The sequence below is a fragment of the Chrysemys picta genome, chromosome 1, assembly GCF_011386835.1.
Source record: "Chrysemys picta bellii isolate R12L10 chromosome 1, ASM1138683v2, whole genome shotgun sequence".
In the NCBI taxonomy this organism is placed as follows: domain Eukaryota; kingdom Metazoa; phylum Chordata; order Testudines; family Emydidae; genus Chrysemys; species Chrysemys picta.
The window spans coordinates 247,549,779-247,572,092 of NC_088791.1; the positions used below are offsets into that span (position 1 = coordinate 247,549,779).

The 22,314-nt window shown below is 40.3% G+C and overlaps 1 protein-coding gene across 1 annotated transcript in view; it reads left to right on the forward strand.

Moving 5' to 3' along the window:
• Positions 1-22,314, forward strand: part of RAB20 (RAB20, member RAS oncogene family) — a 43,623-nt gene that overhangs the window by 19,396 nt on the left and 1,913 nt on the right. The window lies entirely within an intron of this gene.

Here is a 22,314-nt window from a genome sequence, read left to right on the forward strand (position 1 = left end):
TAGCCAGCATCACAAGATATTTACATGCCAGATGCGCTAAAGATTCATATGTCTCTTAATGCTTCAACAACCATTCCAGAGGACATGCTGATGATGGGTTCTGCTTAATAACAATTCAGAGCAGTGCGGACCGACGCATGTTCATTTTCATCATCTGAATCAGATGCCACCAGCAGAAGGTTGATTTTCTTTTTTGGTGGTTCGGGTTCTGGAGTTTCTGCATTGGAGTTGCTCTTTTAAGACTTCTGAAAGCATGCTCCACACCTCGTCCCTCTCAGATATTGGAAGGCATTTCAGATTCTTAAACTGTAGCTATCTTTAGAAATCTCACATTGGTATCTTCTTTGCATTTTGTCAAATCTGCAGTGAAAATGTACTTAAAATGAACAACATGTGCTGAGTCATCATCCGAGACTGCTATAACATGAAATATATGGCAGAATGCGGGTAAAACAGAGCAGGGGACATACAATTCTCCCCCAAGCAGTTCAGTCACAAATTTAATTAACACATTATTTTTTTTAATGAGTGTCATCAGCATGGAAGCATGTCCTCTGGAATGGTGGCCGAAGCATGAAGGGGCATACGAATGTTTAGCATATCTGGCACGTAAATACCTTGCAATGCCGGCTACAAAAGTGCCATGCAAATGCCTGTTCTTACTTTCTGGTGACATTGTAAATAAGAATCGGGCAGCATTCTCTCCTGCAAATGTTAACAAACTTGTTTGGTCTTAACGATTGGCTGAATAAGAAGTAGACCTGAGTGGACTTGTAGGCTTTGAAGTTTTACATTGTTTTCTTTTTGAGTGCAGTTATATAACAAAACAAAACAAAAATCTACATTTGTAAGTTGCACTTTCATGACAAAGAGATCTCATACAAATACTGTATTGCTGTGAATTGAAAAATACTATTTTATCATTTTTACAGTGCAAATATTTATAATAAAAAATATACACTTTGATTTCAGTTACAACACAGAATACAATATACACCTCTACCCCGATATAACGCAACCTGCTATAACACGAATTTGGATATAATGCGGTAAGATTTTTTTGGCTCCCGAGGACAGCGTTGTATCGGGGTAAATGGTGTATATGAAAATGTAGAAAAACATCCAAAATATTTAATACATTTCAATTAGTATTCTATTGTTTAACAGTATGATTTAAAACTGCGATTAATAGCGATTAATTTTTTTAATCGTGATTAATTTTTTTGAGTTAATCACGTGAGTTAAATGCGATTAATCGACAGCCCTAGACTAAAGATAAAAGTATGACTCTGTATCTAGCTTCTTTGTATGTGAACCAAACAGTCAATATTTGAGTGTTCAGTCAAATTCCCTGTTGCAATAAATTATTGGGTTCTGCCTGAAGTTGCAGCTCTGATCAGAAATAAGTTCTGCTGTTTCATCAATACTGCTTTAAACAGCAGTCTGTTCCAAAACATGTGTATCGTGTTAATTGGGCTAGTGGCTCTGTGGATTTAGGCACAACTTGTTTAAGCAGTCGATCTTCTGGCAAAGAACAGACTTAGGTAGTTTTTGCTTTACAGCAGTTAAAATATAAGCATCAGTATTTTGCAATTATTTGTTTGAGACTTTCTTAAACATAATCTCATGTTATCAACCTATCTGAAATCCCTACTGCGCTACATTTTTTAATCAACTGAATGCCTTGCATAAATCAGCTCTCTGATTTCTTGCAGTGATTTTTTTAAAAATTTGATTTAGAATCAACATCTGTGCAATGTTTCATATAAAGGCCCAATGGTGTAATCTTTTTAAAAAGCATAAGAATGCTCTGTGAAGTTGGAATCCTGTCATTTCATTCTACACCAGTTGCTTTCACCAGACTTCAGTGTTAAGATAATATTTTTTCATTCATCTGAAACCTCACTGTGGGTCATAGAGGTGGGGTATGTAAATATTAGTCTTTCTCTCAGTTTGTACTGTAAATAAGCTGCAAATAGAACCGTCCTCCCCGCTGCTAGAGTTGTAGGTTTAAGGTTTTCGCTCTCAATTGGCTATTGCTATATTTTCCAATACCTGGGGAGTCCTTGAGCTTCTAGAAGGAAAGGGAAACTTGAGTCTGAAGTCTCTGAGATGCTTCCTTCCATTTTAGAACCTGCTTTTACATCTAAGGCAGCAGCCCATGAAAGCTGCTTAGTCAAAATGGGTAGCTTGGGACAATGTACACACATTCCCTTGCTAAATGAAAGCGACTCTGTTAGAATGGTGTAAGGGTCAGTTGGAACTTTGGCAGCAAATACAGTTTTCTACAGCTCTATCCTAAGTCTTCACTGGCTGGAAAGATGCCATGTAGGGAGAAGGCAGGAATATTTGCTGAATAGTAGGCCACATTAATTATAAGGTATGAAGGGAGGTAAAGACTCATCGTAAGGCATACATGGAAAAAGTGGAAGTAAAATTAAAGTTTCTATGGGAACTTTGACTTTTTGAACTCAGTGGTATTTGTGTATTTAATAGCTCAGAACTTAATATTTCATTAATGTAACCTTAAGCCTATCTTTACGCTCTGGAACAGGAAATTATTTTGGTGTGTTCAGCAGAATAGTTGGCTGATACTTCGGATAATGCGGAAAAAACCTCTTCCTGGGTCAGGCTCCTTGAGCCGTGCTATTCATAGTCTTCTCGGAATAGCAGTCCTCTTGTGTGTCTGTAATCACGCTTGATGTTCATCCTCTTTTTCTCTTCTCTCTCTGTGGCCACAGTTTCCTCTTAGCACACTTTACGGAGGATCTTTGCAGTTCCTTTGCCCAATGAGTAGGATCCCCAGGTTTGTTTTTGGCCCAGTGCTATTCAATATGTTGATCACTGAACTGGAGAAAAACACAAATTCATTGTGTAATCTGTAAATTTTACCAGCAAACTAGTGGAGCTGTAAATAATAATTGGTTGATTCTACAGAGTGATCTGGATCTCATGGTAAACTGGGCTCCCTTGGGCAACATGCTTTTTTAAAAATGCAAGGTTGTACATCTAGGAATCAAAACTGTAGGTCACACTTACAGGATGGGGGTCTGTAATTTGGAAAGCAGTGACTCAGAAAAGGATGTCAGGGTCATGGTGAATAACAAGCTGAACAAGAGCTCTCAATGTGGTGTAGTGGTTAAGAGAGCAAATGTTATTCTTGGAAGTATAAGCTTGCGTTTATACAGTAGAAGTAGGGGGTGTTAATATCCCTGCATATGGTGCTAGAGAGACCAGTGTTGGAGTACTGTGACTAGTTTTGGTGCCAGCACTCGTAAGAGGATGTTGACAAATTGGAACAGGTTCAGAAAAGAGCTGCAAGAATGTTTGTCAGTCTGGAAAATCTGCTTTACATGGATGGAGAGACCAAAGGTTCTCAATACCATTTATTTTAATGATGAAAAGTTTAAAAAGTGACTTCATCATGGTCTAGAATTACCTACATGGGAAGAAAACTTCTGATAATAGACGGTTATTTAAGTTTGATAATAAAGGCATGCCAAGCTCAAATTGGTGAAATCTGAAGCTAGACAAACTCAGATTAAAAATAAGGGGCATGTTTTTAACAATGAGAGCAATTAACCATTAGAACAATTTATCTAAGGATGTGGTAGATTCTCCATCACTTAGTCTTTAAATCAAGATAGGATGTCCTTGTATAAGATAAGATCTAGCTGTCAAAGTTAGACTCGGGACTCATAGTTTGTCAGACCCCTCTGTTTTATTAGCACAGCGCTCTGCTAATAACACCCAGATAATATGAGCACCATGCAAGATTCAAACAGTCTTATTTATACAGAAAAGGGTGCGAACTAAACAAAGGGACAGAGAGAGCAAAATTGTAAAATTTGCCTGGGGCACAATATGCATATCCTGCTTCCTTATTAACTCTTATCGATCTAAGGCTAATGCTTCACCAATCGCCCTTAAATGGAGCAGTTCATTAACAGTTAATGTCTGCTTTCCTGACACCTGGATTGCAGCATTTCTCATTTCTACTTAAAGGTACATACAGCATTCTTTAATTCATTCTATTTCTTTAATATAATTCATTTCACTTTCACAATTCCTCCTTTTGGTCAAGCTTACGCAAAGACCAACAATGACTGGGTTCCACATATTAATCGTTCTTTATCTCCTCATTCATCAGTGATATTTAAAATCATCATATTAGCACTCTGTTTTGGGGCAGTCACCTGGGTAGCATACCTTACACAATTCTGGATACAACAGGAGATTAGCTGAAAACATACAAAAATCATTCGGATTCCAAACAGGATAGTCAGGGCTCCCTGAAACAACCAGTTTCCTATGCCAGAGAAATTGAACAGATTACTTAGCCACTTCCATAAAGAACTCTGCTCTTCATGGGGAAGATATGCGATTTGTTTTTAAGTGGTTAGTGCGATCTGTTACCTCATTGGTGGTGTCAGGTATATACACACAATATTTTTTTCTTTTTCCAATGAGAGCACAGGTCCCTCCTTTGGCCGCCAGCACTATGTCCAATGCCTGACGGTTTTGGAGCGCCATCTGTTGGACCGCCCCTGTTTTTTTGGCCAGGGCTCTTAAACTTTCTTCAGTTTTATTTGCCATTATTTTAACTACTGTTTGTAACCTTAGGAGCCTTTTTGCATGGTGTTGAAAGATTGTATTGTTTTCACTAAGGTTACTGTAGGGGGAACATGAATTTTTTTTTTTCTGTTTGATCCTCAGGTCAAGAAAAAATTCATATCACCATACCCAGCCCGCCACTTTTTAGTTTTATTCAAATAATCTCATACACCATTGGCCACAATCCAGCCCTGTCCCATTACACACCCAACACCAATGACCTTTTCCCTCCACCACACTTATCCATTTAGATACATTTATTCCCACTGTTTCCCAAGTGTCATTGCTGTTCCTTGTTTTGTTAAACAGACGAGGTCGTCCAGTGAGGTCTGAGGAATTGAGTGGGATTGCCAGGACAGGAACGCCAGCTTGAGAGTGGGCTGGGATGTGGCTGCAGACCCAGCAATTAGAAATATTAAGGGTCTGAGCTATCCACACTTGCTGCTGGATAAAAGAATTCTCCCCAGACCTTAAGACCCCAGCAGCCGAGGAACAGGCTCCACCAGAGGCGCATGTTGGAGGCAAAGCCCTTCTGGTTCTGACAACCTCAAGTGAGGGAACTGTAGTCATGGTTTTACATCCACCAGGCAGCAGGCGCTAGGCTCACTACTGCTTCTTTTTGGGCCTTGCTTTAGGTCGTTGTCTGCTTCTGGCAACCCATACGAGAGCGTAGATGGTAAGGTATTGCAGGCTGTTCCTCTACGTCGTCTTCTGGAGTCAAAATGGACTCTGCGTGGTCCTGAGGTGATGATTGGTTTGCTGGGGGTGGTGCCTTCTTACACTGCGAAGCATGTATTCACGCTGTGATGCCAGACAGTTTAACAGCCGTCTGGATAGCAAGCAGTATCTGATGATTCTTTGATGTCCTTTAAATCTCTTTACTTCTTTTTCCTTGACTCTGGCTATAACCATGGCCTTCACACCTTATTTTTTCCTGATGCATACATTCCTTATTCACACAGATTGAGAATACAAACAGTAGTATTTTATATCAAGCAAAAAGGCATTGCAAATTAAACCTTGCTAAGTTTTACAATCAATAACCAAGACAATTTACATTGAGACCCAGGCCTTTAATGTTCCTCTAATCTACTTAACATAGACACAATAGAGAATCCTGTTTCTTACTTACTAAACCTTAAAACAAAGAAATGTGTATATATAACTAGAGTGCCTACTTTGTAATACATATAGGAAACCATAGTAGACATTATAACTTATTCTAAAACAAAAGGGTGACCATAATCAGTCATAAGGATTGTTCTGGTCGGTCATTCCTTTCTGCTATTCAAAAAGGGTGGCTGGCAGGATGAAATCAAATCATACATTAATTCTTATAATATATTATAAAATCCATCTCCTACATATCCCCCTTTTGACACGAACATTATTAATCGCCAGTGTCACTTCTTATTTAGTCCGCGTAATAGAAAACTTCTTTGTGTTGGCAGTTCTTTCCTTCCTTTACCAGTTAGGTAATTTGCATCAACACAGGCTTGGCTTTTGGATTCAAAGCCATCAGCAGAGCTCAGAGACTCTGTTCTAAAAGGAACACAATTAACTTTTACCAGAGTTTTGATTACTTTTAACTCTTGCTTCCAAAACACACAGAGATCTGAAAAAGAAAACACAGTCTATTGTGGCTCCTTTGGAGCCCTAATAGGATTTTAATTAAGTAGCATGTTTCGTTTGCATTTCTCTTACCCCCCTCTATAATATACACTGCACATGTCTGCACATTCCTTCTATACTTTTAAAACATTAGCCATATTAATTTTTACATAAGACATATCTGTTTCTTTTGTTCTTACAGAGTTTTATGTACCTTTATCAAAGTGACAGTCTGATTACACAGAGCCATTTTAAAGCTCAGTGTTTCTAACATTTCTTCTTTTTGTTTTGTGCACCTCACCCCCGCTGTTGCTTCAGAGGGGCACTGTCTTTATTCTTTTACTACAGCTTTTATTTGCTATTTTGTTACAAAAACAAACAAACACAAAGAATCCAGAATCTCTTCCTATTCTTCTGATTTTGACTGCCCTGCTGCAGCAATGACTTGGTCTTTATTTGAAAACATTTTAAATTTTGTAAAGAATCAAGTTACCCTTTAAGGGTTAACTACCAAATCCCAAAGCCAACCAACACTGATTACCTGTGTCTGGCAAAAGGGTCTGTCAGTTTTGCAACTTTGAATTAAATGCCTGGTCCACGCTAACCCCCCACTTCGAACTAAGATACGCAACTTCAGCTACGTGAATATAACGTAGCTGAAGTCGAAGTACCTTAGTTCGAACTTACCGCGGGTCCAGATGCGGCAGGCAGGCTCCCCCGTCGACTCCGTGTACTCCTCTCGCAGAGCAGGAGTACCGGCGTCGATGGCGAGCACTTCTGGGATCGATCCCAGAAGATCGATTGCTTACCGCCTGACCCGGAGGTAAGTATAGACCTACCCAAAGTGACAAATGGATTTTTAGTGGCATTATAAATAAAACAAAACCAATTTATCTTAAACCTACAAAACAGGAGTTTTACAAACCTCACATATTCCCACAGACAGACGGATACATACACATTTTCTTTTCCTTAACATCCCTTTTACACTGCTTTGTTTTTACATAGCTGTACATAGATTACATTACCTTTATACATTTGGGGCAGTTAAGTTCAAATAGAATCCTCCCGCCCCCCTTACGTTCTTTTAGCAAATTTGACTAAATTGTTCATAGTCAAATGATTTTAATTAGATAGTCTCGTTACCTGGATTATTTACAGACATTCTTCTGGAAAAGAGCCCATTTTTCCTTTAGAGTGGCTGCAAAGAAACCAAGAATTCTTTTAACAAGGTCCTTTTAAACATTTTCACAAAGTTTAACTGTTTAATTCTCTCCAGCCTCTGTAGAGTTAACTTTTCACTCTTTCCTTAAATCACTTGTTTATTTCCCAAAATGACACCTTTATCAACTCAGATTTCACCATTTTAAGTATTGTTCCAGGGGTTCATGCTTGCACTTACTCCTGACACTATGCCCTTAGGGCTTCCAACCTGTTTTGCAGTTTCTTTATCTGTTGCTTGCCTGCTAGTCTGGGCCCAATCCTGCTTTTTCCAAAGAACCGTTTTTGTGAGTTATATTGTGGTCTTTTCACAATTTTGAAAGAAATGCTTAAGGAAAGGGACCAGGAAGGGTGGGGGCTAGTTGAGGAGTCCACCCTCCTTGCTGAATTGGTAGTGGAACACTAAAGAATCAGTTTCTGAGGCAGACAATGAAGGGGAACAGAACAAGGGGCTTTTATCCTTTTTACAATGAGGGGGGAGTATGAAGGGGGTTGGGATCGATCCGGGATTGTTGTTGTTCTTTCGGAGAACGGGGTAAAGACGAGAGCTCGGTCTGGTGGTGGGAAAGGAGGCTTTTAATAAAGCTTTTAACTTCTTATTTGAATATTTGAGAGAGGCGAGTTTTGATTTTGTCCACCTACAATTTGCCTCTTCCTACCACTGCATGAAACAATTAACCTCTCCTTTTCCAATTTAGTTTTAAATTGGCCGAGCTTGTCTTTTAAGATGTCCACTCAGTCCTTGTTCCAAGATTTTAACAGTGGCCACTGAGTTTTGGAATCTCCCTGAGTTAGCCTAGACCATTTTTCCAGAAATTTACAGGAGTCTGGACCCTTCCTAAAATACAGAAAATACAGAGCCGGCGTTCCTTTAGGGAACTGTCCCGACTTAGACGTCTGGTTACCATTACAGGAGGACTTTACACACACACCAATCACACAAGAAGGAAATTCGGGTTCGTCAGAGCGATGCCCGGTGCAACACACAAAAGGAGCCCACCGGCTACTGCCTCAATCACCCTTGCTTTCACACCAAGGATTTTACCCAAGGTGCGATGCGGCTGTGATTGTGCAGATTTCACTCACTCAGACCACGGAGACAGGAACCCCTTGGTCGTCCGATCCCCGGACGGAGACGGCACCCAGACTCAAACACTCCACAGGAGGATAGATAGACACAGAGACAGGACAGTCCTCAGTCCGGACAAAACACAGAAATAATTACCTGACCAGATTCCTGATGTCAGATCCCGGGATCCCTACCAGAACAGAGTGGGAACCAACAGGTTCGATGGCATAGACTTCACTGTTGTCGTGCGCCCTTCCGTTCAGGAGGACCACCGCTCGGGCCAAATGCCCAGGTGCCAGCTGCCACAGTCATCCTACAAAAATGGTCAGGAATCACACGGCCCCAGTGAAGACAGTTGCCATCTTGGTGGGACCTCCAAATTGTCAAAGTTAGACTCAGGACTCATAGTTTGTCAGACCACTCTGTTTTATTAGCACAGCGCTCTGCTAATAACACCCAGATAATATGAGCACCATGCAAGATTCAAACAGTCTTATTTATACAGATAAAAGGGTGTGAACTAAACAAAGGGACAGAGAGAGCAAAATTGTAAAATATGCCAGGGGCGCAATATGCATATCCTGCTTCCTTATTAACTCTTATCGATCTAAGGCTAATGCTTCACCAATCGCCCTTAAATGGAGCAGTTCATTAACAGTTAATGTCTGCTTTCCTGACACCTGGATTGCAGCATTTCTCATTTCTACTTAAAGGTACATACAGCAGTCTTTAATTCATTCTATTTCTTTAATATAATTCATTTCTCTTTCATATAGCTCAACCTCAGGATATGGGTTTTGATGTACAAGTCACGTAGTGAAATTTTATACCCTGGAGGTCAGATTAGATAATCATAATGGTCCCTTTTGGGCCTTAATCTATGAACCTATTCTTATTATTCAGCTGTTGTTCTCCGTTGACTCGACTTCCTGGAAGGTGATTAGGTCCTTTCTCTAGGAATGTCCAACAATGAAACAAGTCTTTACCACCAATTCCAGAGTGAAAACGGAGACAGTAGTTAAGCAGGATAATTTAGGTAGAGAAATATGATAAATTAGTACAAATGAAGGAATATAACTTCTGATGATGTATATCTGTAATTCTTGGTATCAGTAATTGTTAGACTCCAGGGACCAAGAGATTAGTACAGTGGAAGGGAAGCCACTCCTAAAGACTGTGTTAACGAGTCTTAAAGACTGACAGTCTCCTCTAAACATTGAGGCTATCAACATACAGTATGTATGTTGAGAGGGATTACTTGTAAATGCAAGAAATGTAAAGAACATCAGGATATCCAGTGAAAAAATAATGTGGAAAACACACAATGATTATTCAAATAGGCCCCACTGAAGAACATTTTCATTGGGCTCGAGTGGGAGGGTAGACTAAAAATGTTCTGGGATTACTGTGAATTATTCTACAGTTGAATAATTCAAGATATGAAAATATCATGAGCTGTATTTGCTAAACCTGAGTCAAGAGTGTGTTTGTACCCCGGAGAGAGATTTGCTGAACTGCTGCAAGATTTAACTGTAATTAAGCTTTTCTATGTATACACTGCAATGTGGTTAACTCTTTTCTAGTTTGCCATCGTAAATGGTATCCTTGTACACCCTGTGAACTATATCTGTATTTGAGTCTTTGTGTATTTCAGTTTTTGATAGCTACTGTGCTGTGACATTGCACACCTTGTAGGTGGTGTTAATGGATCGATCCATTAGCAGATTCTAGCTAGCGGGGCGTGTGTGTGTGTGTGTGTGTGTGTGCGTGCCCACGCTTTAATTTAGCAGTCTCATGGTTTAAAACATAGCGAACCCAGTTACTATGTGGAGAAACCAAACCAATTTTAAAGAAATTCACTTTGTGTTACTGATTACTCTTTAAAAAGCTAAGTTGCATGTTCAAAATTTATGCGATCTCAGTTGTAATGTTCTTAAATGTGGACTTTGATCTAGGTTTTTGTGTCTTGACAGTTCTTTCTCCGGAACAGCAGAATATTGTTATGGATCAATTCATAGGGGGCTTCTGCCAGCATGTGTCCTTAAAGAAAATCATTCCTGAGTGAATCTGAAATATGTCTGCAGCCCTGTAGCAATACACCTCTACCTCGATATAACGCTGTCCTCGGGAGCCAAAAAATCTTACCGCGTTATAGGTGAAACCGCGTTATATCGAACTTGCTTTGATCTGCCGGAGTGCGCAGCCCCGCTCCCCTGGAGCACTGCTTTACCACGTTCTATTCGAATTTGTGTTATATCGGATCGCGTTATATCAGGGTAAAGGTGTATATCTTAAAGCAACTGCTCAGTAAACCAGATCTTTCAGAAAGTAAGCGGATAAAGAAAAATAACTGATACTTGGAGGCTTTGGGGCTGCACTGTCGGTTGTATGACAGCCCTAGCATGTGCTATGCAGATGTAATTTTTTTTTAATTGTGAAAAAAGGTTTTTGTGCTTTCTTCAGAAACAAAATAAACTAGGATGGACGAATTTGGCCTTGAGGAGCTCATATGTCACTATCCATGTCTACTAGTGTGTGGCATATGGCTCTTAGTACAGCATATTCACATTAATTTTGCATATGGCTCAGCACTAGCAGTTTTAGGAATTAATCCATTCAAATTGGTTATTTTATACAAACATTTTGTACTAATCTTGCCAAAATATGGCTGCTTATGCACTTCTTGAGTAGTTGTTCTATAGCAATTGTTAAACAGATGTTAGTTGTGCCAGTTGATTAAACTGTCTTACCCAGATGTACACAGCTGTTTGACAATAAAGTGTTGGCCTCTGAAAAGGCAGGACCACCACTGAGGCGACATTGGTAGGGCTGTCTGATAGTCCCCTGTACATAAAAGGGCAGAATACGATTCTATCTTCTCAATAAAACACAATTCAGTTGTGGCCATAATAAAAATGTTTGTTGTTTTTTTAAACTGAAGAAAGGGGAAGCAAAGCTAAGGACACTTGCTGTCATCCACTTTTTGGTGTTGCTTTGCAATGAACCCTGTTTTGTTTTCAAAAGAAAAAGCAATAAACTGAGAATAAACAGCCATGCTTCTATAAGGAATTACATAGGGACACTTCTGTTTTTTGTGAGACTTTGCTCTAATTCTGTTATATTTAGAATGAAGAAGTCGTCTCATGATACTTCTGTTAAGGGGGAGCTTTATTTATTTACTTAAAGTTCCAGCCAATTCCTTCACCCACTCACATCCATACAAAGTACAGAATCTTCTCCCTCCTCCCCGTTCGACAATCTCACTTGTAACCTATCACGCAAATCTTATTTGTAACATGCCAATCATTTAGCTTAGTAATATTTGTATTGGGGCTTTTGAATCAGAATATATTAGTCTCAGCTATATTTGAGTCTTCCAAGTTCACTAAGTAAACTCTTTCCTTTTTCTTTGTGCTCTGTCTCTTCTGTCTAGTAGTTATATGGTTGGTGTCTCCTGTTTCCAGCTGATGAGATACCAAGTCATGAAAGTAGGAAGTGCTTTTCTTCCAATTGTTTACTACTAGTGCATTCTGGTTCTCACATTAAATAAATATTTTGTCTAAACAAATTGAAGTTAAACTAAAGGAACTTTGGATAGTGTGCATTTTGTTGGTGGTTGAATCTGTTACCTCATTTTTTATTAGCATCAAATAGGAGTATTGGTTATCTTTCTCCCCATAATTTTGCCAGCAGATACCTCTGTAGAGGTGTGTATTTTCCTCTCCTCCTCCTCCCTCCTGCATCAGATACTACTGATGAGGTGTCTTGCAGTAGTTTCTTGGAAGTTGTCAGGCATTGTAGCTATATTTTTGCCATTCTCCCTTTGATGATCTCTCTGAAAAATAAACACATATACGTACAAAGTACACTTGTATGAAGGGTCTCTAAAAAATGTGTAGATGTTAGACTCATTAAAAAAATTATTTCTATAACTAAGGGATTTTTACATACCAGCTCCCTATTAGAATTTAGCTAATTAGAATTTAGTCTAATCTGTAAATATTGAAAGAATGAATGAGAATTCTTAAATTTATATTTAATATATGTATAACTTCTCAAGCATCTCCCCCCACCCTCTCTGGAGCTGGGAAAACTTCTTAAGACTTTTCTAGTCTCCCATTTCTTAAAACTACCCAGTTTTGATTTCAGGTTACAATCTAAGACCCTAGTGCTCAAAGGATACCTGCTTAAATTTTCTTAAGTAGCCCTAAGGATGTCCTGGAATTCTTCAAGAGTAAAGTTAAGCACGTCCATAAATGTTTTTAGGATCAGTTACCTAAATTTCCTTCTATGGAGGCTTAGAAGATGGGGAAAGAATTAAGTTTACTGAATGTCTTATTCCAAATATAAAAAGCTGTGCTAATGTATATGCACTGTACTAGATGTATTGAAAGTTTGGGGTCTCTGTTAATTTAGACATGGCTAATGTCTGTCTTTTTATATTTGGCGTGTTTTCTTCCAGCGTGTAGTGGCTGTTTTGGGGCTTCACTGTGAACAATAATCACTTTAAGGGTGACCTGCAAAGGATTTTTATAAAACTGGACTTATGCCATCTTTTTGTAGTAGTGTTTTGGTTTGGTTATTTTTCTTTGTTTGTTTTTAGCCTGCTTGTTTTTAACTTGGGAATATCTTGGATTTTTTGGAGGAACAGAGTGGGAGGTATTTTTGTTGTAAGCCCTTTCCACCTTTAACTGAATGGCCAAGAGTACTGAGTCTTTAACAAAGATTTCTTTTATTAAAAATAGGAATTAGAACTCTAAATGCTGCTTGTGATGCCCTCGTGTATACTACCTTTCCAGTCACATTCTTCCAGGGTAGGCAGAACCTAAATGTCTAATATATAAAACCGTTTCAGGTCTTTAGAAATACTAAAGAAGCAGAAAGAGGGCATAAGCCCAATCCTCCCCCCTCTCCCCCCTTAACATTTAAGCAAACGTGCCCAGTAGTAGGCCTTTATTTGGTAAAACCAACCTCTCCTCTCTTATTTTTTCCCTAATGTTTGTACTTTTTTTCTGCTTTTTATTTCACCATATTAATTAATTTGACATGGGATGTTTTGTATTAACTCTGAGATGAGTACCAGCAGAGGTGGTCTTTTTTTGGGGGGTGAGGTGGGGAGGGGGAATGATAATCTCAGCAGGTTAATCGGTTCACTGTATCTATGCTGCTCACCTAAGAGCTGGCATGCTCTAAAATGGCATAGAGCTTGTCTACACAGCACCTCAAAGCACATTACAGGAGTGTGATTTGTAAAGAGCGCTAACATATTATGCTCTATAAGTGCCCCGTGTAGACCCTGCTGCACACTCTGAATGATACCTAGTTTGAGTTAACATAGTCCTGTTAACACGAACTAGATACCTTTTTAGAGCATTATCCAAAAGATTATCTGTTGCATGAAGATATTTATACAGACGCTCCCTGGGTTACGCAAGACCCGATTTACGCAAATTCGCACTTATGGAAAAAGTTCCATAAACCAGGAATAGGATTTTCGAGTTGCGGAAATTTTTGCATGACGTACGGGTATACGTTTCCGATTTTTGCAAAATTTGAGTTACGCAAGGCTTTTGGGAACGGAACGATTGCGTAAGTTGGGGGAGCGTCTGTAATAGTTTCTGTGTTCTCTTTCTCTTGAGAGGAGAGAGTATTTGACTTCCTGAATTCTTAACTTGTGCAGGGGAGGGATTCAGATGATGTAGATTCACTGCATTAATATAAAGACACCTAATATTAGGCCCATAGCTGCTAATATGATACAAGTTTTGTTCAAACCTATTTCCATGAGTAGATTCTAGTGGGTGGATGGATTGGTGGTGGGTTATGTGACTTCTCTTCAACTTGTATGATTGTTTAAGATTTGAGGAGCGGGGGTTCTACTGATAGACATCTCATCATCACTTCCCTTGCATTCCTTAAAGTTCATTGGAATAATACCTTTCTCATATTATTGGATAGTGGTTTAAATAATTAGGTCTGGGTCATGTCCTGTGGATGGTTCAGTCTGTAGCTTTGTTGAGGGCTCTTTTATTTGAACAAAAAAAAAAAAAAAAACTATTCCTTCAGTTGGAGCATGATGTGACTGTATGATATTACCTATGTGGTGTTTGTAGTCTGTCAAAGGAGATAATGTTAGATTTAATTATTATTACTATTTCAGAAAGTTTAAGTGCATGCACTTTTTATTCAGCTGCCGCTGTTTCAGTCCCATAGTCCTCATGCTTAGAGAGATAAAACAATGTTCTGGTTTTGTATCACTCTTGCTTAGCATCTGCAGTAAAAAGCTTTAGACTCTAGAGTTCCAGATTCCTTCAGAGTGTTTGTTTTAAAAAGTGTTATTGACTTTGGTTAGGGCCATAGATTGTTTGTAACTTTCCTGCCATCGAAATCCCCTTTTAGGATAAGATATAGGTGTGTTTGACTTGGTTTATCAATTGAAAGCTAGTGTGTTTGGAAAAGAAATTGGTTGAGAGATAATGGCCTGTTACTCTTCAGTGCTAGAGACTTGTCCCAAACATTTTTTTCCTTGAGGCCACTTTTTCTTGTCCCTGTTTCAAAGAGTTTTCTAAGGACAGATATGTAATAGGGTCGTCTTTAGTTTTGTGTTGACTTTTTGTATCTCTTAATCATATTTAGTCCTTTGAGTTAAACATCATATCTTCCACTATAGGTTTTTACCTCCTTTCACAAAGATGAAAGTAAATCCTTTTGGGTGTTAAGTTTTTAATACTGAATTCTAAGTACACTCTGCTGTATTAATTTGAATTGATTTAAAACAAAGATAATGTTTTCTGAAACCCCTTCATAATGGCTAGAGTCACTGAGTAATAAGTAACTTCTTGATTTAATAGGATTTCAAATTTCGAAATGTCAGAACTTCCCACACAATGGAAATTCCATCTTCTGACCAGTTCTAATTATACTATATAATAATTCAGCTAACTGTTGATTCATTCTTCTTCACTCATTCTTTTCCCCCTTCTCCTCTAATTTTAACCCTTCTGTGTTGTCTTTTACATATTTCTGTCCCCAAACTACCAAAACTCTGTGCCTCTCCTTGCTGTTGTACACTTCCCGCTACTAAAGTGCCTACCTTCTTGTGGCAGGTCTAGGGAAGTGGAAGAGAACCCTTAGAACAAATAAACTCCCACCTTAGTTGCCTATCAAAACACCTCTGACCTCTTTGAAGTCAATGGCAGAACTTCCATTGATGTCAGTGAGGCCAAGATTTAATCCTCTGAGTCATGCTGGGGGGAGGGGAACATAGGGGTAGAGACTATCAAAGAACAGCGTCTATATTTCTTGTGTGCGTATGCAAACAAAAATCAGTGTTGTCAATCCCCTCATTTGTTTCCCCATGGTGTCACTAACACATTTATTATTTCACTGGTTGTCCTCACACTTTTAATGAACAACATTCTGTTGAATCATAGAGGATTAGGGTTGGAAGAGACCTCAGGAGGTCATCTAATCCAACCCCCTGCTCAAAGCAGGACCAACCCCAACTAAATCATCCCAGCCAGGGCTTTGTCAAGCCAGGCCTTAAAAACCTCTAAGGATGGAGATTCCACCATCTCCCTAGGTAACCCATTCCAGTGCTTCACCACCCTCCTAGTGAAATAGTGTTTCCCAATATCCAACCTAGACCTCCCCTACTGCAACTTGAGACCATTGCTCCTTGTTTTGTCATCTGCCACCACTGATAACAGCCTAGCTCCATCCTTTTTGGAATGCAAAACTGGATGCACTACTCCAGATGTGGCCTCACCATGCTGAATAAAGGGGAATAATCACTTCCTTCAATCTGCTGGCAGTGCTCCTACTAATGCAGCCCAATATGCGTTAGCCTTCTTGGCAACAAGGGCACATTGTTCACTCATATTCAGCTTCTTGTCCACTGTAATCCCCAGATTCTTTTCTGCAGAACTGCTGCCTAGCCATTCGGTCCCTAGTCTGTAGCAATGCATGGGATTCTTCCGTCCTAAGTGCAGGACTCTGCACTTGTCCTTGTTGAACCTCATCAGATTTCTTTTGGCCCAATCCTCTAATTTGTCTAGGTCACTCTGTATGCTATCCCTACCCTCCAGCGTATCTACCTCTCCCCCCTGTTTAGTGTCATTTGCAAACTTGCTGAGGGTGCAGTCCATCCCATCATCCAGATCATTAATGAAGATGCTGAATAAAACAACCCCTGGGGCACTTCGCTTGATACCGGCTGCAAAATAGACAGTGAGCCATTGATGATCACTACCTGTTGAGCCCGACGATTTAGCCAGCTTTCTATCCACCTTGTAGTCCATTCATCCAATCCATACTTTTTTAACTTGCTGGCAAGAATACTGTGGGAGGCAGTATCAAAAGCTTTGCTAAAGTCAAGGTATATCACATCCACCTCTTTCCCCATATCCACAGAGCCAGTTATCTCATCATAGAAGGCAGTCAGGTTGGTCAGGCATTACTTGCCCTTGGTGAATCCATGTTGACTGTTCCTGATCACCTTCCTCTCCTCCAAGAGCTTCAAAATGGATTCCTTGAGGACTTTCTCCATGATTTTTCCAGGGACTGAGATGAGGCTGACCGGGCTGTAGTTCCCTGAACTCTCCTCCTTCCCTTTTTAAAATAAGGGCACTGTATTTGCCTTTTTCCAGTCGTCCTGGACCTCCCCCGATCGCCACGAGTTTTCAAAGATAATGGCCAATAGCTCTGCAATCACCTCAGCCAACTCCCTCAGCACCCTTGGATGCATTAGATCTGGACCCCATGGACTTGTGCATGTCCAGCTTTTCTAAATAGTCCTTAACCTGTTCTTTCACCACCGAGGGCTGCTCACCTCCTCCCCATACTGTGCAGCAGTCTGGGAGCTGACCTTGTTGTGAAGACCGAGGCAAAAAAAGCATTGAGTACTTCAGCTTTTTCCACATTATCTGTCACTAGGTTGCCTTCCCCATTCAGTAAGGGTCCCGCATTTTCCCTGACCACCTTCTTGTTACTAACATACCCATAGAAACCCTTCTTGGTACCCTTCATATCCCTTGCTAGCTGCAACACCAATTGTGTTTTGGCCTTCCTGATTACACCCCGGCATGCTCGACCAGTATTTTTATACTCCTCCCTAGTCCTCTGTCCAAGTTTCCACTTTTTGTAAGCTTCCTTTTTGTGTTTAAGTTCACCGCAGATTTCTCTGTTAAGCCAAGCTGGTCACCTGCCATATTTGCTATTTTTTTCTGCACGTCGGGATGGTTTGTTCCTGAGCCCTTAATAAGGCTTCTTTAAAATACAGCCAGCTCTCCTGGACTCCTTTCCCCCTCTACATTAGCCTCCCGTGGGATCCTGCCCATCAGTTCCTTGAGGGAGTCAGTCTGCTTTTCTGAAGCCCAGGGTCCGTATTCAGCTGCTCTCCTTTCTTCCTTTAGTCAGGATCCTGACCTCGACCATCTCATGATCTCTGCTGCCTAGGTTGCCACCCACTTCTACTTCCCCTACCAATTCTTCCCTGTTTGTGAGCAGCAGGATGAGAGGAGCATGGCCCCTAGTTAGTTCCTCCAGCACTTGTACCAGGAAGTTGTCCCCAACACTCTCCAAACACTTCCTGGATTGTCTGTGCACTGCTGTATTGCTCTCCCAGCAGATGTCAGGGTGATTGAAGTCCCCCATGAGAAGTTGAGAAGTAATTTACTGAACTACTCGTATCCATAGCCTGCCCAGCTTTAGTTATATCGTCAGATCTTTACTTATATCTATACAGTCTTTTATGATCTGTGTAATGTTGTCCATTTGAAGCTCAGTCTCACTGCAGCAGAATTCTTAGGGGATTTCCCCCCGTGAGTGGTTTCTTTTATGAGCTTGGCTAGATGCCAGGGGCTTACTACAAGTGTAGTGCTGCAGCCTTCTCCTTGAGAATCAGATTCTTCCTCTTTCATTCACTTAGCATATAAGGTACTTCTTGCCTCTCACAGATCTGAGAATTAAGATTCCGATAAAAGAATTGTATCTGAAGAGAGAACTCTAGTGATATTTTATGTTCCACTTTCTTAATTCCTCTCTAATCCACCATCTGTGTCTCCTTTGTTTCAGAATTGCAGTGGAAAAGTCTTGGAAAATCAGTATATGAAAGACAAGTCAGCTACATAGTTCCTTTCTTTAGAAAGTGTCCAGACCTCTTTCTTGTGTTTAAACATAGTGCTTTTTGACCTCCTACTGAAAAGTTACAAAACTCTATATGCTTTCCTCAATTATTATTTCTTGATGGGCCTCCAGATTAAAGACTTCCTTTCATAAAACTGACACCAGCATGGTGTTATTTTTCTCAGGGTTTTCTGGAAGACTTTACTTCTTGGGTTGTCCCTCTTTTGGGCCCCCCCCCCCGCCTTTTGTTTTGCATTCCCCCCCCCCCCACCCCCCAGTTTTGCAACAGCTTTTTAACTTGCTCTACCGGAGTATGATTGCTCTGGAAGTTCCTTGGAGACCCGCCTCTTATGGACACACCAATTTCTGTTACTTTAATTTTTGTTTTTGTTTTCATCTCTGATGATTCTGGGTGTTATCAGAGAAATATGTTTTTTATATAAAAAATAGGTTTGCCATTAGTTTTACCTACTGCTTGAAAAGCTGTGTGTTTGGGTAGGGGTCAGATGATTTGTTACTTTCCCTAAGCTCTAAATGGTCACAGACCGGTGATGTTCATTTCTGTGAAAAAATGGCTTTTACTGTTGTAGTAGTAGGGTGTTTTTTTTTTTCTTTTTGTTGGTGCTGGGACCCTGTCAGTGGCATCCTGTAGTGCAGTGGTTCTCAAACTTTTTTTCTTTTTTTGCTGACCACTTGAAAATTGCTGAGGGTCTCGGCAGACCACTTAATGATCTTTCCAAATGTTGTTTGTATCGTTAGCTAACTATGGTAAAGCGCTTTGGATAAAAGCGCGCTCGCTCTCTCTCTCTCTCTCTCTCTCTCTCTCTCTCTCTCTCTCTCTCTCTCTCTCAAAAATAATAAAAAACTTTTTTTTGTTCTGCAAATAAAAGCACACAACTCATATTTTAATATCAGTAGTCTTACCTTTCTAATGCAATGGACGTGCCCTCTCTCCCCCACTGCGGCAGCCCCAAAGCTGAGGCTGGGAAGGAGGGGGGTCTCTCCCTGGGGAAAGTTGCCTCTTTCTCTGGCCACCGCAGCCCTGCCCATCCCATTTTCCTCCCACCCCCTCTTCTCACCCCACTTCCCCCTCCCACCTGTCCCCTATTCCCCCCAAGGCCACCACCTCACCTTATATGTGCATCTTTTCCAGGGTCCAGGCACCTAATTAGTGGAGCCATGCCTGTGCGGCTTCAGTAATTAGGTGGGTGGCCCTTCATTCTCTCATGTGCTGCCGCCCAGGCGCGCACCTTAGAGGGAACTATCCACGGAACACCTGAATGGAGCGCGGGGACCACTGGTGGTCTATGGACCGCAGTTTGAGAACCTCTGCTGTAGGATAAGTCAGATTTGTTCGATTAAATTCTTTGTCTATACTCTATTTATTTCTCAAATCAGCATTGGTTTAATTTAAATAGTTAATTTTGAAGAAATGTGGCAAATGTCAGAAAGCAACAGATGTCACAACCCAACTAGAAATCAGACATTTTTTGCAGCATGTTTAAGTAGATTATGTTGTGGGCCGACTTGCTTTATGTGTCGGGGAGAGGCTCTATTTTCCATTCCATAGGCATATTTAATGCAAAGCAGGAGAAAAGCAAAGTTCCAGTCAACTTGCCAATTCCATTCTGAGTTCTAATTGAAGATTGACTGCAATCAACTTCTGGAATGTAACTAAGAATTTCATGGTTCATGTTCTGCTGTACAAGAGAATAGATTAGATTTGCTTATGTATGCCATGGAACAAATACCTGTATTGTTTCAGTGTCGAATAGTTGGAGCTAACAATTTTGAGGCTGGATTTTCTGGTTTAGATAGATGAAGTGGGAAAAACAGAACTATTTGTGTCTTCCAGGCCACATCGTAATATAATTTCTAATGAAAATGATGTGATTATTTTAAAGTATGGAAAGCAAAACTGGAAATCTAGATCTCTGCAGATATTTCCAATCTAAACACACTCCAATTGGTCTGTCTTTCAAATACACATGAGCAAAGAAGTGCACAGCACACCTCTAAGCATGGATTTGCTGCTTCTGAAGATTAAAGTCTTGTGAAATACCTTCATTTGTCTTCCTAAATTGGCACATATGGCCTTGTAATCTGGGACATGAAAATATTAATCTGGTGTCAGTGATCATCTCTTTGTAAAGTTCTCATCCCTGAAGGACTGTGGACTTGATTCAAGACCTTTAAAAAGAGATTAGGTGAACTAATGTTTTAGCTGGGAATCCTTCTGTCAGACAAGCTTCCCATCAAAGTATACTGGCTTCTTCCCTTTTTCTATGTTTAGGTATTTGAATTGGATAGTTCTGGAAGTTATCTAAACTTAACCAGTCCAGTTAGTGATTTCATAAATCATTCTTTTTCATTTAAAATATCTTATTGGCAACACTTGTATTGCTTGACGTTGACTGAAGCTACACATCTTAATTGTGCTTAATTCTTGTATCTTCAATAAAATCTTAGTTTGCTTTCTCTGGACTTCTATTAAAGATCCTGGCTTTTCTTCTCTCTGTCGGGCCCAAGTATACTGTAGGATCTTCCTGGAAAGTTTAGACTATCTGAGATCATCTTGTGCAAATGATAATGTGAGCATGGAAGATATTCTGTCTGTTGTTTAATGGAAGGCCCTGCTTTTGGGGATGGTACCAGTAGAATCGGTAGGTCATATTATACATAAATCAATGTTGAAAAAGCTAGGGTTGAGATGACATCCCTCTCTTGCTTGAGAGCCTTGGTTGGCATGTCCTGTTTTTTATCCTTGATTGATAAATAGGTACACAAGTTTGTTTATCCACGATTCCGTTTTGTAGCAATTTAAGTGAATGCCTAGATGCTACATTGAGTCAAATGTTTTTGTACACGTCTGTAAAGCAGTCTAATATCTGCCTTTGTACCTTTCACATGATTATGCATCTATGGGACTAAATATTGGGTCTAATTCACTCCAGCTTCTTGGAAGAGTCCACAGTAGTAGAAAGCTTGCCCAAGATGAGTGACTTTATTCAAAATCAGTAAGCCAAAAAAAATGCTTTTCTGGGCTGCTGGTGCACACTTTGGGAGCACTGAGATGCAGGGAGTGAAGTCACAGGGGCCTGCAACTCTCCCAGTCTAGGAGCTACCATCTTCATGAAAGCAGGTTCTGCTTTCTAGGGACAGGGCATGGCTAGGGCAGCTGATTCAATACAGCTCATAGACTTGAAGGCCAGAAGTGGCCACCATGACTATCTAGTCTGACTTACTGCACATTGCAGGCCACAGAACCTCACCCATCCACTCCTGTTAATAGACCTATAACCTCTGGTTGAGTTACTGAAGTCTTCAAATTTTGGTTTAAAGACTTCAAGCTACAGAGAATCCACCATTTACACTAGTTTAAACCTGCAAATGACCCATGCCCCATGCTGCAGAGGAAGGCGTTACATCTGGTGCAAATAGCATCATCTGTGACACCCAGAGTAAACTTGAGTTTCTCTCTCTCCCACATGCTGAACCTGATCCTGTGTTACCAGGATCCTGACACGTTTATGGAGAGGAAACCTCTAGGAAGTGATCTCTGCTCCTGTGATCTCTTTGTTCACCCCTCTACTCAGCCCTCCTCAACCCTTCTGTTTTTAAGAGGAATTGAGGCATGGGAGCATGGAGGTGGATGTTACCAGGCTTTGGAATTC